The sequence below is a fragment of the Triticum aestivum genome, chromosome 1B, assembly GCF_018294505.1.
Source record: "Triticum aestivum cultivar Chinese Spring chromosome 1B, IWGSC CS RefSeq v2.1, whole genome shotgun sequence".
Lineage (NCBI taxonomy): Eukaryota > Viridiplantae > Streptophyta > Magnoliopsida > Poales > Poaceae > Triticum > Triticum aestivum.
This window is the reverse complement of record NC_057795.1, coordinates 215,443,319-215,460,404: the sequence shown is the minus strand read 5'-3', so window position 1 is coordinate 215,460,404 and position 17,086 is coordinate 215,443,319.

Genomic DNA, 17,086 nt, shown 5'->3' with positions numbered 1-17,086 from the left:
CCAGGCGGGCGCCAGGCGGGCGCCGGCCTGTGCAGTGTCCTTGTTTCCTCTTTGGTGCAAAGGGGGGAAGCACAAGCGTGGAGTACCGAGGCATCAGGAAAAGGTTGCCATTTCAGTGCAATGAGACCAAGACCAGTAGAGCAGCTGGATGGAGGTCACCGTGGAGCCCAAGACGGCGTCATCACCAGTGCCTTTGGCAGCCGAAGACCAACTTTAGTCAGGATAACTTGTACTAGTTGTTCCTTTTCAAAATGGCCGTTGTTGGCACCCTTCCCGCTCAATATTTGGGAAGAGGAACAGGGCCTCTATAAATAGGGCTAGCCACCATAGAGAGAGGGAGAGGATCGAGTTCCCATCGGAGAGAGAGGCGATCGAACTCATCCAAGTAGTTCATCGCACCAGCTCAAGAACACCTCTTGCGAGGCTGTTCATCCTTTGTACTGTTCATCATCAGCCCCTGAGGCAATCCACGACACCACACACTAGAGTAGGGTATTAAACCACAACGGTAGCCTGAACCAGTATAAATCTTGTGCCCCTCGTGTTGTACATCGTTTAGCTTAGATTCTCGCGAGGGGATCGGGCGTGGAGTGGTAGAGGGAAGATCTTCGCGCGCACCCTAGAGTTTGAACCTTAAGGGTATGTCGGAACCCAACATTCGACAATGTCAAAATTGCATTCCTTAATGGATTTCTTAAAGAAGAGTTGGATATGATGCAACCAGAAGGTTTTGTTGATCCTAAAGGTGCTAACAAAGTGTGCAAGCTCCAGCGATCAATTTATGGACTGGTGCAAGCATCTTAGAGTTGGAATATACGCTTTTATGAAGTGGTCAAAGCATATGGTTTTATACAGACTTTTGGAGAAGCCTGTATTTACAAGAAAGTGAGTGGGAGCTCTATAGCATTTCTGTTATTATATGTGGATGGCATATTGTTGATTGGAAATGATGTAGAATTTCTTAATAGCATAAAAGGACACTTGAATAAGAGTTTTTCAGTGAAGTACCTCGGTGAAGCTGCTTATATATTGGGCATCAAGATCTATAGAGATAGATCAAGACGCTTGATAGGACTTTCACAAAGCACATACCTTGATAACGTTTTGAAGAAGTTCAAAATGGATCAGTCAAAGAAAGGGTTCTTGCCTGTGTTACAAGGCGTGTAGTTGAGTCAGACTCAATGCCCGACCACTGCAGAAGATAGGGAGAAAATGAAAGTCATTCCCTATGCCTCAGCCATAGGTTCTATCATGTATGCTATGCTGTGTAGCAGACCTGATGTGTGCCTTGCTATAAGTTTAGCAGGAAGGTACCAAAGTAATCCAGGAGTGGATCACTGGACAACGGTCAAGAACATCCTAGTACCTGAAAAGGACTAGGGATATGTTTCTCATTTATGGAGGTGACAAAGAGCTTGTCGTAAGTGGTTACATCAATGCTAGCTTTGACACTGATCCGGATGACTCTAAGTCGCAAACTGGATACATATTTTTATTGAATGGTGGAGCTGTCAGTTGGTGCAGTTCCAAGAAGAGCGTCGAGGCGGGATCTACGTGTGAAGCAGAGTACATAGCTGTTTCGGAAGCAGCAAATGAAGGAGTCTAGATGAAGGAGTTCATATCCGATCTAGGTGTAATACCTAGTGCATCGGGTCCAATGAAAATCTTTTGTGACAAGACTGGTGCAATTGCCTTGGCGAAGGAATCCAGATTTCACAAAAAGACCAAACACATCAAGAGACGCTTCAACTCCATTTGAGATTTGGTCAAGGAGGGAGACATAGAGATTTGTAAAATACATACGGATCTTAATGTGGCAGACCCGTTGACTAAGCCTCTTCCACGAGCAAAACATGATCAGCACCAAGACTCCATGGGTGTTAGATTCGTTACAATGTAATCTAGATTATTGACTCTAGTGCAAGTGGGAGACTAAAGGAAATATGCCCAGAGGCAATAATAAACTTGTTATTTTATATTTCCTTGTTCATGATAAATGTTTATAATTCATGCTAGAATTGTATTAACCGAAAACTTGATACATGTATGAATACATAGACAAAACAATGTGTCCCTAGTATGCCTCTACTAGACTAGCTCGTTGATCAAAGATGGTTATGTTTCCTAGCCATGGACATGAGTTGCATTTGATGAACGGGATCACATCATTAGTGGAATGATGTGATGGACAAGACCCATCCGTTAGCTTAGCATAATGATCATTCAGATTTATTGCTACTGCTTTCTTCATGTCAAATATATATTCCTCCGACTATGAGATTATGCAACTCCCGGACACTGGAGGAATACCTTGTGTGCTATCAAATGTTAAAACATAATTGGGTGATTATAAATATGCTCTACAGGTATCTCGGAAGGTGTTTGTTGGGTTGGCATAGATCGAGATTAGGATTTGTCACTCCGAGTATCAGAGGTATCTCTGGGCCCTCTCGGTAATGCACATCATATGAAGCCTTGTAATCAATGTGAGTAATGAGTTAGTTATGGGATGATGCACTACAGAACAAGTAAAGAGACTTACCAATAACGAAATTGAACTAGGTATGAAGATACCGACGATTGAATCTCGGGCAAGTAACATACTGATGACTAAGGGAATAACATATGTTGACATTGCGGTTCGACCGATAAAAGATCTTTGTAGAATATGTGGGAACCAATATGAGCATCCAGGTTTCGCTATTGGTTATTGACCGGACAGGTTTCTCGGTTATTGTCGGTGTCAGAACCGGCGGATCTCGGGTAGGGGGTCCCGAACTGTGCGTCTAAGGCTAATGGTTATAGGAGGCGGGGGACACGATGTTTACCCAGGTTCGGGCCCTCTCGATGGAGGTAATACCCTACTTCCTGCTTGATTGATCTTGATGATATGAGTATTACAAGAGTTGATCTACCACAAGATCGTAGAGGCTAAACCCTAGAAGCTAGCCTATGATTATGATTGTTGTTGTCCTACGGACTAAGGCCTCCGGTTTATATAGACACCGGAGGGGGCTAGGGTTACACAGAGTCGGTTACAGAGAAGGAGATCCACATATTCGAATTGCCAAGCTTGCCTTCCACGCAAAGGAGAGTCCCACCCGGACATGGGACGACGTCTTCAATCTTGTATCTTCACAGTCCAACAGTCCGGCCAAAGTATATAGTCCGGCTGTCCAAGGACCCTTTAATCCAGGACTCCCTTAGTAGCCCCTGAACCAGGCTTCAATGACGATGAGTCCGGCACCCAGATTGTCTTCGGCATTGCAAGGCGGGTTCCTTCTCCGAATACTCCATAGAAAATTTTAAACACAAGGATCGTGTCCGGCTCTGCAAAACAAATTTCCACATACCACCGTAGAGAGCACAATATTCCACAAATCTAATCTGCTGACAACTTTTAATAGTGCGACATCACGACACGACCCAGTTATTACGAACCGTTTTTCCCAGCCTGCCACTGCACGAGTTGTGAGGCGGTTTTATTGGCACGTCTTGTCGAAGCAGAGATCGTGTTCGCCTTATCACGGGATTCTCATCAATACAGGTGTGGGTAACCCAACCATGCTTGTTAATATGACTCCTTGATTTTAGGCAAGTTCCAAACGGCCACACGGGGGACGCTTGATATTCGTCCTCTTTATAAAGGGGCCAAGGCCTGTCCTTTTCTTCCCACGCTCGATCCTTCCCTTCCCCCACCTCGAGTTCTAACACCCAAGGCTCAAGCTAAGCTCTTCGGACCTTCAACCATGTCCGGATCCAACCTTCAAGGCCGGTGGATGGCCTCCTCTGTCACAGAGGATGACACTAAGAAGCTTAGGGAGGCCAGGTATCTCACCACCGAAATCCCGCACAGGCTGCCTGCTCAAGGGCAGGTCATCCCACTCCCGAACCCAACGAGAGTGTCGTATTTATTTCGCACTTCCTCCGAGGGATAGGTTTTAGTGTTGATCCCTTTTTGAGAGGGCTCACGTTCTATTACAGTCTAGATTTCCATGATCTAGCTCCGGATTCCATCCTTCACATCTCGTCATTTATCGTCGTGTGTGAAGCCTTCCTCCGCATCACCCCCACTCCGGCCTATGGCTCAAGACCTTCAATGTGAGGTCGAAGATGATCGACGAGCATCACGCGGAGTGCGGAGGCACTATAATAAGCAAAGGCGCTGACGTCCTGTGGCCAAAGGGTTCCTTCATGGAGGTTTCCGACTTATGGCAACGGGAGTGGTTTTACATCACAGCTCCCCGAGGTACAAAGCGGGCGGCCTCTCCAGCGTTCCGCTCGGGCCCTCCGCCTCAACTAGTGTTATGGGTCAAGAAGGGGCTGGACTGGGGGCCAGTTAATGACGTGCTGACACTGCAAAGCCGCATCCGAGACCTCCTTAAGAGGGATGTCATTCTTGTCAAGGTAATGCAAGTAATGCTGGTTCGTCGGGTCCTGCCATGCCAATGCCGATCTCTCTGTATGTGGGAGTTCAACCCGGAAGGACTGCGAACTATTCAAAAATTCTTCGGCGTGACGCTCAAAGAGATGTACGGATTGTTCTTCGGATCACGAATAAAGTGTCCGGACACCACCGAGGATGCGGGTCTCAACTACAACCGTCCGGATACCCAAGTAAGTAATTTCGCTACCGAACATGCTGTCCTTTATTTTTGTTACAACATCCTTCTGAAAAATTGCTCTCTGCCAGGACTGGATAAGAAAGGCGAAGAGGATAAGGTGTTCGGCCCTCCTTTCCGAAGGCTCGCCAGATCCTTTATTAACCAGGATGCTTGACAGCGCACCGTATCAGTTGCCATCCGGAGAAGATGAGGGGAGGATAGAGAAGCCAAAGGCGGGCTTCATACTTTACACATCCAAATCGGGGGAGTAAGTGCCTCCGCGAAGGAGGATAATTGGGGAGGTGAATCTAAAATCCCCTCTCCTCACGGGAAGAAAAGGGCCGCCTCTGAATACTTGGAAACGGAGGTTTCCAAATGAGGGAAGAAACCCTCGCCAGGGGGCCCTGCCCCAGAGGGCGTCCTTACCGCACAGTGCCCGCAAGGGGGCCAGCCCTCAACCGAGCTGTAAGTAAAAAAGTACTTTGGTAAATATATCCTGCTTTATCTTTGAGAATAATAACCGAGACATATATCTTGCAGTCCGGCTCGTAGCCCTTCTCCATAGAGTTCGTCTTCGGGGGATCTTCTTCCGGAGATGATGGAGAGCGAAATGCCTCCTCCTGCCTCCCCGCCACATGGGGCGGACGACCCCGAGGTGTCGTCATGGAGGATTTCTCCTGATCCGCCATGGCCAGAAGTTAACACTCCGGCTGCCCGAAGTCCGGAGTATTTGGCTCCCAAGGAGGGCAACAGAATGAGTCCGGGATTGTCCGACATATGACCGGATACACTGATGGGTCTTCTGGAGCGAGCGGCTATCTCACAGGCGCATCGTACCTTAATGGGTACGGTGGTTGAGAGGATTTCATCCGCAAAAAGTGGTTTTAATGAAGCTTTTATGAGCCTGCTAAGAGGCTTTCAGGTACGCAGAATAATATATGTATTTTTGACGGTACTGCACACGATAGGTGTACTCTGTATAGATAGTAGCCCTTGAGACTCTGGTTACCATCGAAAGGTGGCAAACAGATGATCATAGTCCCAGGTAATGATCGCACTGCTTCCATGTGCAGGCGGCTGAGGGTCCGACGGCTGACCGGACTGCTGATTTTGCCGAACTGAAGCGGCAGATGCCGACATCGCGCTTGTGAACAAGTGGCTTGACGAGGCACAGGGTATGTATTTTCGGCTTATTAGCAAATATTAAGAGGAGCATGATGCTAGTATCTATAATATGCTATGACTGCAGATGGAGCTGCCGCCGTGGAGACCCTTTGGGAGAAACTTGCCCGAGCCAAGGAACAAGCTAGAATAAGTGATGCAGCCACCCTGAAGGCGGTCGAAGAGTTAAGAGCCGAACAAGCTGCTCATCACCAGAGCGAAGAAAAAATAGCCAAGATGGATGTTGAGCTGAAAGATGCCACCGGCCGCTATGAGCTCCTTGAAAAGGAAAGCCAAGCGAAAGTGGCTGACCTGAAGAAGGCCTTGGAGCTCGCTATGAAATTAGAGGATTAAGGGAGGAGCTTCATGAAGCCGGAGATATCACGGCTGGGAGGCCCTTTTTGTTGCGGATGTAGTTCGGAGATCCGAACTATGCCCCTCTGGATCATTTATGGAGTGCTGTAGACGCGTATGCGGACTTGGCAAAGAGTACTGCTGATGCGACTGAGTTTTACAAAGATCAGAAAGATCATGAGGTAGAAAGGTTGTTCTGGTCGGAGTTCAGTGCCCCGACGCATCCGCTGCCATTGAATGAAAAGATGGCCGCATGGGCCGAGCTCCATAGGTTGTTCGGGCTTGCTATGTGGTTTGTCGTGGATCATCTTTGGCCGAAGGGACCAAGACCGGACAACTATTTTGGTTTGGTGCAACAATTCCTTGGTGTCGGGTCGCATATCGACGCTGTGAAGAGGTCGACGTGCATAGAGGGCGCGCGGATGCCTCTTGCCCATGTTAAAACATAATGGGCAGGGATGGAGGCTACCGCTATTGCAACCCAGGGTCCGGCGGGAGGCCAGGACCCTGCCAAGCACAATTTTGAAGAAGTCCTAGAAGGCACCCGTTTAATAGATGCTCAGTGCTCGAAGAGTACCATGTTCGAGTGACATGTATCTCAATTGTAAAAACAATGCTGTTTTGATTATAAATGATGTGTTTATACTTTTGCCCGAAAGTATTATAGTGCCTCATGTGCGGCCGTTTATGTATGTATATAACCTGAAAGTTTGCAGTCGTCGGCTTCAGCCCCCGCGCATATAGTGCGGGGGTGTTCGAAAAAACACGTAATCACACTTGATCCAACGTCTTGGTCCATTAAGGAGGTGATAGTGCGGCGAACCAGGCAATCGGACTATATAGCTTTAACACTTTCACTTAGCCATAGGAGTTTGACGGCGGGGCTACTATATAGCCCCTGGTACTTCCGTGTTCATCCGAATATGGTGCGCGTTCGTACATGACCGGGAAACCGGTCCTTCGTTAATGTAGAGGAATCACGAAGATTCCGCTAAGTCATCGAGTGGTTGACTAGTCTCGCGCTATATCATGATAGTCAGTTTTCGGCTTTCTCTACTGAGGTGCTCATCTAGATGAACCAGGGCACAATCGCAGTAGTTCTCCCGATGCCACCTTAGCAAATAGAGCGGAACGTAAGGTAGCAAAACACGGGAGCTAGGCAAACCCAACATTTGACCAAAGACATGATTCGGAGCTGATGCATATAAGGCCAAACTCGCGATCTCGAACACTCCCTAAGGTATTCGGACTTTACAACATACACTGGGCTGAGTAACGCCCTCGATAATGAGCCCTGAGTTTCCAGGTAGATGCATTAGTCTGGCGTGATGAAATGCCAATAACGCCAGTATCCCTCCCAGTTGTGTTAAGTGTTTGGAGGGGAAGAAGCAACAAGAGACATTAAAAAAGGTTTATGCATGGTCTTAATCTGGAAAGAAACCTTTGAGCGGGGCCCTGCTGCATGTGTGCGCCTTTATCTCTGTTGTGCCATATCCTGGAAGGCTGGAGCACAATGATCATCTGAAAAAAAAGGAAAAACCCAGGTGAAAGACTTCGTGCGAGAAATTGGTTATTATGAACCGATCATGAAGATGCAATCTGTTATTGTATTAATAGGGTCAAGCCAAACTATGGGCTTTTTTTTACATGCGTGCAACCCCTAGCGCCACCTATGGGGGTATATCCATCGTCCCAAGCTCAGATTTATCTGGGCTGTTACAATAGGTGGTGCGCCGGACTCATCTAACCGTGTCCGTGGTCTTGATGACCGATCATTTATTCTGGCTGGAGAGGCCGTTCAGTCCTCGGCTGCTAGAGCCACCACATATTCTTTCGCACATAAAGAACGCTCTGTATTTCCGCTAACTGTGATGACGCCACGTGGACCGGGCATCTTAAGTTTGAGATAAGTGTAGTGCGGTACTGCATTAAAACGAGCGAAGGTCATTCTTCCAAGAAGTGTGTGATAGACGCTTCGGAATGGAGCGATGTCGAAGGTTAATTCTTCGCTTCTAAAGTTGTCGGGAGAACCGAATACAACCTCTAGTAGTAGAGAGCCCGTGCATCGGGCCTCTATGCCTGGTATTACTCCTTTAAAGGTAGTATTACTTTGGCTGATTCTTGACGGGTCTATTCCCATTTTACGGACAGTGTCCTGATATATCAGATTAAGACTACTGCTGCCATCCATAAGGACTCGGGTGAGATGGTATCCGTCAATTATTGGGTCGAGCACCAAGGCAGCCGACCCTGCATGCCGGATACTAGTTGGATCAACCCTGCGATCGAAAGTGATCGGGCAGGCCGACCAAGGATTGAACTTGGGGGCGATGGGCTCTACAGCGTATATGTCTTGGAGTGTGCGTTTGCGCCTTCTTTTTGGTATGTGAGTTGCGTAAATCATATTCACTGTTTTGACTTCTGGTGGGAATTTTTTCTATCCCCCAGTGTTCGGCTGGCGAGGCTCATCCTCATCTTCACTTGGCGTCTCCCTCCCTTTGTGTTCGGCGTTTAGCTTGCCGGCCTGCTTGAAAACCCATCATTCTCTGTGGGTGTGATTTGTAGGTTTTTCAGGGATGCCATGAATCTGACATAATCTGTTTAGAATCTTATTTAGGCTGGACGGTCCATCTTTGCTGCCTTTAAATGGCTTTTTCCATTGACCAGGTCGAGAGCCCATGAATCCGGCATTGATCGCCGTGTTATCTAGGCTGTCTTCATTGTTTCGACGCTTGTTTTTATTGCGTCGTGGCTTCCCATTGCCATCCCTGACTTCGGATGTGCCTGGGTCGCTGGTGCCGCTACAGGCCAGCCAACTGTCCTCGCCCATGCAAAAGCGGGTCATAAGGCTTGTTAGGGCTGCCATTGTCCTCGGCTTTTCCTGTCCGAGGTGTCTGGCAAGCCATTCGTCCCGGACACTGTGCTTAAAAGCCTCTAAGGCTTCGGCATCCAGGTAGTCGATGATTTGATTCTTCTTAGTGAGAAACCTGTTCCAAAGCTTTCGGGCTGACTCTCCAGGATGTTGAATTATGTGACTTAAATCGTCTGCATCTGGAGGTCGGACATAGGTCCCTTGAAAATTGGCCCTAAAAGCATCCTCAAGTTCCTCCCAACTTCCAATTGAGTTTTCGGGGAGGCTTTTCAACCAGTGCCGAGCTAGTCCTTTCAATTTGAGGGGCAGGTATTTTATGGCGTGGAGATCATCTCCGCGAGCCATACAGATGTGAAGGATAAAGTCCTCAATCCAGACCCCAGGGTTTGTCATTCCGTCGTATGCCTCTATATTCACGGGTTTAAATCCTTCTAGAAATTCATGATCCAGCACCTCATTGGTGAAGCATAGGGGGTGCGCGGCACCCCTGTATTTGGATGTATCATGGCATGCTGTCGACGGTTGTTGTGTTCAGTGTTGATTCCGTGCTGGTATTCGATCAATATGATCGCTTTGGTGGCTATGATCCTGCGCTGGGGCACGCTTCCTAGATCCATAGATGGACCTGGCCATACCAGATTGTTTGTCCAGGAGCTCACGTAAATCGTGTGCTGACTTGTGTGGGCGTCCTTAGCCGCCCTGTCGCGGCCATGAGGCGATCGGTCCGGCTGATCGGCCGTATTATTTTTCGGCAGAATGGGCTCGATGGCCTCGTTGTTGAATTCGGGCAGCAGCTTGCGCTTTGGATAGCTCTTTGTGTGGCGATCGCCACCGTATTTTCCTTCAGTGTCAAGCACTTTGTTCCATCTGCGGTTGAGCGTATCCTGCGCAGCCTTAAGCCTTTGCTTCTTCTTCTTCAAGCTCCTCGCGGTGGCAATAAGCCTTCTCTGGAGGTTCTCTTGCTCCAAGTGTTTTTCGGGATGATGAGTGCATCGTCGTCCGGACTGTTTTCCTCTCTAGAGACAGGTTGATGAATTTTACCCTCGGGATCGCTGTCATCGGACATTTGCTTCGGACTATGTTCACCGTCCCCTGGCTCATCCTGCTCCATCGCTGGGTCCATGGGGTCGTTGTTTCCTTTGGAGTCGACCGGGGTGTTATTCTTTCGTGCGCTGTTATCGCTGTTTTTACTATGGCGGGATTTAGAGCGGCGCCTATGTCGTTGCTTCGGTGGCATATCAAGGGGATTATCCTTCGTTGCATCCTCGCCGTTATTTTCCTTGGGTGTATCCACCATGTATATATCATATGATGAGGTGGCTGTCCAGCACCCCGTGGGCGGTGGTTCCTGTTCATCTCCAGCATCGTCGTCCATACCGTTGATGTCTTCGGATTCGAAGTCAAGCGTGTCGGTTAAGCCATCGATAGTGGCTATGAAGTGGGTGGTGGGTGGGGAACGAATTTCTTTGTCGTCCGCTTCCCACTCGAGCCGGACATAGTTTGGCCAAGAGTCCCCTGATAGAGAGAGAGACCTTAAAGATATCCATGGAGGCGAACTCCATGACCGGTGCCCAATCAGATTCGATAGGCACGGACGTACGCAGTTAGGATCCTATGGCCGGAGACAAGTCCGAGGGTCCGATGACACATATATCTTTAGAGATGAAGTTTGTGTTCGGCTCCAGCGCCGATGAGTATGCAGCCTCTTTGGCGGGGTCCATCCACCCATCCCCGGATGGCACGATCTGCTCCGGATTGATTCCCTGGGCTGCCACAGGCGCAATCTCCCAAACACTGTCCGATGGCAGATCATGCTCGTCGTGACTATTCGGCGCACCCGACATGGGCTCGAATCCGTCAAAGATCAAGTCTCTACGGATGTCGGCAGTGTAGTTTAAGCTTCCAAACCTGACCTGATGGCCAGGGGCATAGCTATCAATCTGCTCCAGATGGCCAAGCGAGTTGGCCCGTAGTACGAAGCCGCCGAATACGAATATCTGTCCAGGGAGGAAAACCTCACCCTGGACCGCATCATTGAAGATGATTGAAGGAGCCATCAAGCCTTATCGTGAGGACACAGTGGAACTCACAATGAAAGCACCAATGTCGGTGTCAAAATCGGTGGATCTTGGGTAGGGGGTCCCGAACTATGCGTCTAACGCTAATGGTAATAGGAGGCGGGGGACACGATGATTACCCAGGTTCGGGCCCTCTCGATGGAGGTAATACCCTACTTCCTGCTTGATTGATCTTGATGATATGAGTATTACAAGAGTTGATCTACCACGAGATTGTAGAGGCTAAACCCTAGAAGCTAGCCTATGATTATGATTGTTGTTGTCCTACAGACTAAGCCCTCCGGTTTATATAGACATCGGAGGGGGTTAGGATTACATAGAGTCGGTTACAGAGAAGGAGATCCACATATCCGAATTGCCAAGCTTTCCTTCCATGCAAAGGAGAGTCCCACCCAGACACGGGACGAAGTCTTCAGCCTTGTATTTTCACTGTCCAACAGTCCGGCCAAAGTATATAGTCCGGCTGTCCGAGGACCCCTTAATCCAGGACTCCCTCTGTCATGTCTACATAGTTCTCGAACCCGTAGGGTCCGCACGCTTAACGTTCGATGACGATATGTATTATATGAGTTATGTGTTTTGGTGACCGAAGGTTGTTCAGAGTCCCGGATGAGATCACAGACATGATGAGGAGTCCCGAAATGGTCAAGAGGTAAAGATTTATATATTGGAAGGTTATATTCGGACACCGGAATGGTTCCAGATTGTTTCGGATAATTATCGGAGTACCGAGGGGTTACCGGAACCCCACGGGGAAAGTTAATGGGCCATATGGGCCATAGGGGAGAGGAGAGGCAGGCCACGAGGAGGTGACGTGTGCCCCCCATGGGGAGTCCGAATTGGACTAGGGGAGGGGGCGCGGCCCCCCTTTCCCTCTCCCTCTCCCTGTCTTTCCCTTTCCCCCTCCATTGGAAAGGAAAGGGGGGGGGGGGCAACTAGGACTTGGAGTCCTAGTAGGACTCCCCCCATGGCGCACCCTAGGGCCGGTCTCCTCCCCTCTCCTCCTTTATATATGGGGGCAGGGGGCACCTCCAAGCACAACAGTTGTTTCTTAGCCGTGTGCGGTGCCCCCCTCCATCGTCTACTCCTTCGGTCATATTATCGTAGTGCTTAGGCGAAGCCCAGCGCAGATCACATCACCATCACCGTCACCACGCTGTCGTGCTGAAGGAACTCATCTACTCCTTAGTACCTCTACTGGATCAAGAGTTTGAGGGACGTCATCAAGCTGAACGTGTGCAGTACTCGGAGGTGCCGTACGTTCGGTGCTTGGTCGGCTGAATCAAGAAGACGTTTGACTACATCAACCGCGTTAAGCTAACGCTTCTGCTTTTGGTCTATGAAGGTACATGGACACACTCTCCCCCTCTCGTTGCTACGCATCCCTTATATAGATCTTGTGTGAGCGTAGGAATTTTTTTGAAATTGCATGCTACATTTCTCAACAGCTTCAACTCACTGTCTTCATCAAGACAGGAACTTGGGGTCATCTCTCTCTCTTCAAGACTATCTTCCCTAAAGTTCTGCCTGACATAAGAGATACGACACTGAAAGTGAAACAAGGAGACACGTAACAGGTTTCATAATTATATAAGCAAATAGGTGGATCTGTTATGCATAAGGAACATGTTTTTACAACCACAATTTAAAACTGGTAGTTGTTGCAAACATCCAATCAGATATAAACAGCAAATTAAACAGCTGTGGAGGAAATGATGCCTATCCAAATCTATACTAGAACGAAGTTTGAAGGCTTGAGAAGGATGAACTTACATTACATGTTAACACAGGCTGGACAAAGCCCTTCTCCATGTCGATGGAAGGATAATTCAATAAATTCCCCAAAGAAACTTCTTTATAAGCGTTGCCATTATTCTACATTTTGCAAAGAGTAAATATAGATCAAATAATATTGGAAGAAATAGAGGATTATGAAGCTCAGGTGCAGACTGATGATACATAATCGAATAGCAATTAATTAAGTACAACGTTGCAAGGCAAAAGGTACTGACAAGAGGAATGTAGACATCAACGTGTGAAGTGGCATTGGATTTATTCAACATTTTGGTAAGAGTAAATGTAGATCTGATAATTTCGAGGAAGTGGAGGGCAGGGCAGATAAGATGCAGAGTAATGCTAGACAATCAACTATCTCACGATGTAAGTACAATAATACCACCACCGTCCGTTATTACTTGTCGCTCAAATGGATGTATCTAGCACTATTAAGTTCTAAATACATCCAATTGATCAACAATTAATTCGGTACAGAGGGAGTACATGGCAACATGTACTTACATGAGCAATCCAAAACTTCATAACCATTGTGTTAATTCTACATTTATCTAAAAGTCAATATAGATCTTATAATTTCGAGCAAAGGGATGATAAAAAAGCAAACATTTACAGTGATGCTACATAATCAAACAACAATGAATGTAAGTATGCTGACAAAGGCAAGAGGTACTGACAAGAGCAATGCAGTGCCCAATATTGTTGTGAGATCCTATGATCCTTTGAGCAAGGAGATTCATTTGAAATTAATTTTCATACAAGAGAGAAGGTAAGGCACATGCATAAATTTAGGAGTTCTTATTTTGAATTGATACCATAGATAGTACCTGATGCTGGGCTCTCAACAGTTCTAATAGAGGTTTGGCTAGTGGAATAGGAGTAAAGTGTGGTACAGTTGGGCCTGTGTTTTCTGTGGGTACTGATCTATCTGATTTAACAGGTATCACAACCTTTTCCAAATACCTAGTTTTTAGTCCTTGAGGATCTGCACTCACCCTCTTCCTTTTGGACATCTATTACAGAAGAACAACATTTGGCTGGAAAAACATAGTATGATGACACATGGAATAGGTACAGAAAATGGATAGGTATGGCATATACTCATATATGATGCTTAAACTAAGCAGACGGTGGTGTAACAAAGTAGAAGTAATGCAAGAGGTCATATGCAAAATATGTGCGACCGATACAACGTTGCCAAGTTAGAGGAATCACCTTGATGGGTGAATAAGATGGGCCATCCTCCACCATGCCAAGTTTGTTAGCCCGTGGATTGTTCTACAATATTCCTCTCGTGCGCCCATTCTCATATTCATTTTGATCATGTTCAATACCTGACATGCATAAAACATAAAAACAAGTGACATTTTCTTTGTAATGCACAAGTGATTCTAATCCAATACCGCCTCCCTGTAAACCTCTGTGTGCTATCTCTGCAATTCTACTGAGAGATGCCATGCATGTTGTAATTTGGGGTGTGCATTAATATAATGTGGCCTACTACTCAAAATATGAGAGCTCCAGAAGTGATGATACTTCGTAGATGACAACTTCAACATATAGTTAAGAAGAACAAGTCGACCTGGCCTGACTGGTTCAAAATATACTAAGGGAGAACAACTCAACCTGACCAGTCGACCGCAAATGTCTCTGCTACTCTTCCCAACAAGGAACATACTTATTAAAGAAGATAAGAGGATTGTGTTAAAGAAGAGCAGAAGAGCAAGCATATTGAAGATATTACAAGGTTTTCTATACAATGTCTGTTGCCCACCCATGATGAACCAGAGTGCACAGAGAAATACTATTCCTTCCGATCTCTCCATATGTGGCTCACATGCATTTCAAAACTGAAGTAGGAACATTTAGCTGACCAATTAAACATGTCTCAGATTTACTAATATGAGCATAATGTTAGATTTGAATTTGTAGAACTAAGCTTGTTTAGCTCCATGGGTGGAGGAGTGCTATTACGACACAAACCATGTAGGCTGATTGTGGTCATGATAAGTAAGCATGGCAGTGGGATGACAGATCTGATGCTGCAAACCGCGCAAAGGGTAGTTAGCAACCGATGTTTGCTTTGAAATAACAACTAAGATTTGGTATGGACAAGAAAGTACAGTCAACAAGTGACAAAGAAATGCAATTCTGCTGTCTCTCTCTATATGTCGCGACATGCATTTGGAAACTCAAGTGGGACCTTTAGCTAACCAATTAAATGTGTTTGTTAACTAATTTCAGTATCATATCACAATCAAATTTGAACAACTAAGCTTTGGAATTATGAGTGTTGTGTTGTTTAGCTTGAAGGGTGGAGTACTTCTAGTACGACAGAAAGCACCTGTGCAGATCATAGTAGAGTAGATAAAAGGGGAAAACCCTAAGCATCAAGAGTAAAATCAGGAAAGTGGAACTAGCTGGACCATATGGGCTTGTATTGCTGGTACGACAAGAAAGAGCTACATAAGAACAAAGCAATGCCATGGCCCGCCCAGCCCTAGTCGAATATACAAAGGAGTGAAGGTAAATTTGTACAAAAATTTGGGATCCCCTGTAGTCTTAACCATCTGGCCGCCCAATATTTTAACTATACCTCTGCCGGTGTGTGGCACACATGCTTTTTGAAACGAATATAGGAACATTAGGTGACCAATTAAACATTCTCTATTTTAATAATATATGAGCTTCATATCACATTTGTATATCAACAACTAAGCTTTTGGAATTATGAGTGGCATGTTGTTTCGCTTGATGGGTTGAGCTCTTGAGGAGAAGTGCTAGCACGACGCGAAGTACCTACGATGATGGTAGTGAATATAAAGGGGGAAAACCATAAGCTTTACGAGTATAGTGACCATGCCATGGTGGATCCGAAGGTGCAATATGGACAAAGGCTACTTCGCAACCAATGTTTGCTTTCAACTAGCCACTACAATTTGGTACGGACAAGAAAAGTACAGTAAACAAGTTAGATCTATTTTCTGGGTGAGATCAATAACTTAAGCAGATATGAAAGAATACCACCTCTCTTGCAAAGCAATGTATGCCCCTGCTGATACATTGAGGGTGCTACGGGTGCGATGGATGTCGGTGGCGCGAAAGAAGACTTTAGACGGCAGACGGCTGGGTCGGGGGATAAGTCCTGTTGTCGTGGACAAGGTGGTCGTAGGAGCAGCAATGACAAGGTGGACGACGACACCGATGAAGCGAGAGGACGCGATGAAAGCATCCTGGTTCGGCGCCATGGATGAGAGACGTCCATCTCTTGAAGTGGATGACAGGGTAGGGGTAGCGGCTCCGGCACGATGGAGGATCGGGTGGCGGACGGAGGAGGCCGGCCATGGTGGGGGGTTGTTGTGGCGCATTTTCACAAGCTTTCCAACGCCATATCATTTGCCTCAATTGGATTAGCCGTTTAGAAATTACATTGAAAATATGAAGTCGGCTGTTCGGTTTGCAAAATTTTACGATTTTCCAAATTACTATTTATCCATAGGGAATTAGAAAAAACTTTCAACATGTCAAATGAGCGGTTTTGCAGCAGCTTTCCAACGCCATATTATTTGCCTCATTCCGATAAACGGTTTAGAAATGCGATCGAAAATACGATTCATGTTTTTTGTGTGAAGAAAAAACGGTTTTCAAAACTGCTCTTAAACCGCTTACATTTTGCCAAAAATTTAACTTGGGACATGATATTGGTGTCCATAGCTTTCCAACGGTATATCGCAAGCTCCATTTGAACACATTTTAGCTGAAGTTCAACCTAGTACACGGGGAAGGTCATACGCGCTACTCGGGAAGTTCATGTTGTGATCAGAATATTATTCTGATCCCGTGATCAGAATAGTGTTGCTACCGCGACATCGTCCGCCTCGACTCGCGTTACGCGAAGACAGGGTGGCACTAGTGTCACGTGCTCGTCTCAGCGTCCGGCATTGCTATCGCGACGACGTCCGCCTCGACTCGCGTTACGCTAAGACAGGGCGGCAGTGGTGTCACATGCTCGTCTCGGCGTCCATCGTCACTACCGCGACGACGTCCGCCTCGACTCGCGTTACGCTAACACAGGACGGCAGTGGTGTCACGTGCTCGTCTCGGCGTCCGTCGTCGCTACCGCGACGACGTCCGCCTCGACTCGCGTTACGCTAAGACAGGGTGGTAGTGGTGTCACGTGCTCGTCTCGGCGTCCGTCGTCGCTACCGCAACGACGTCCGCCT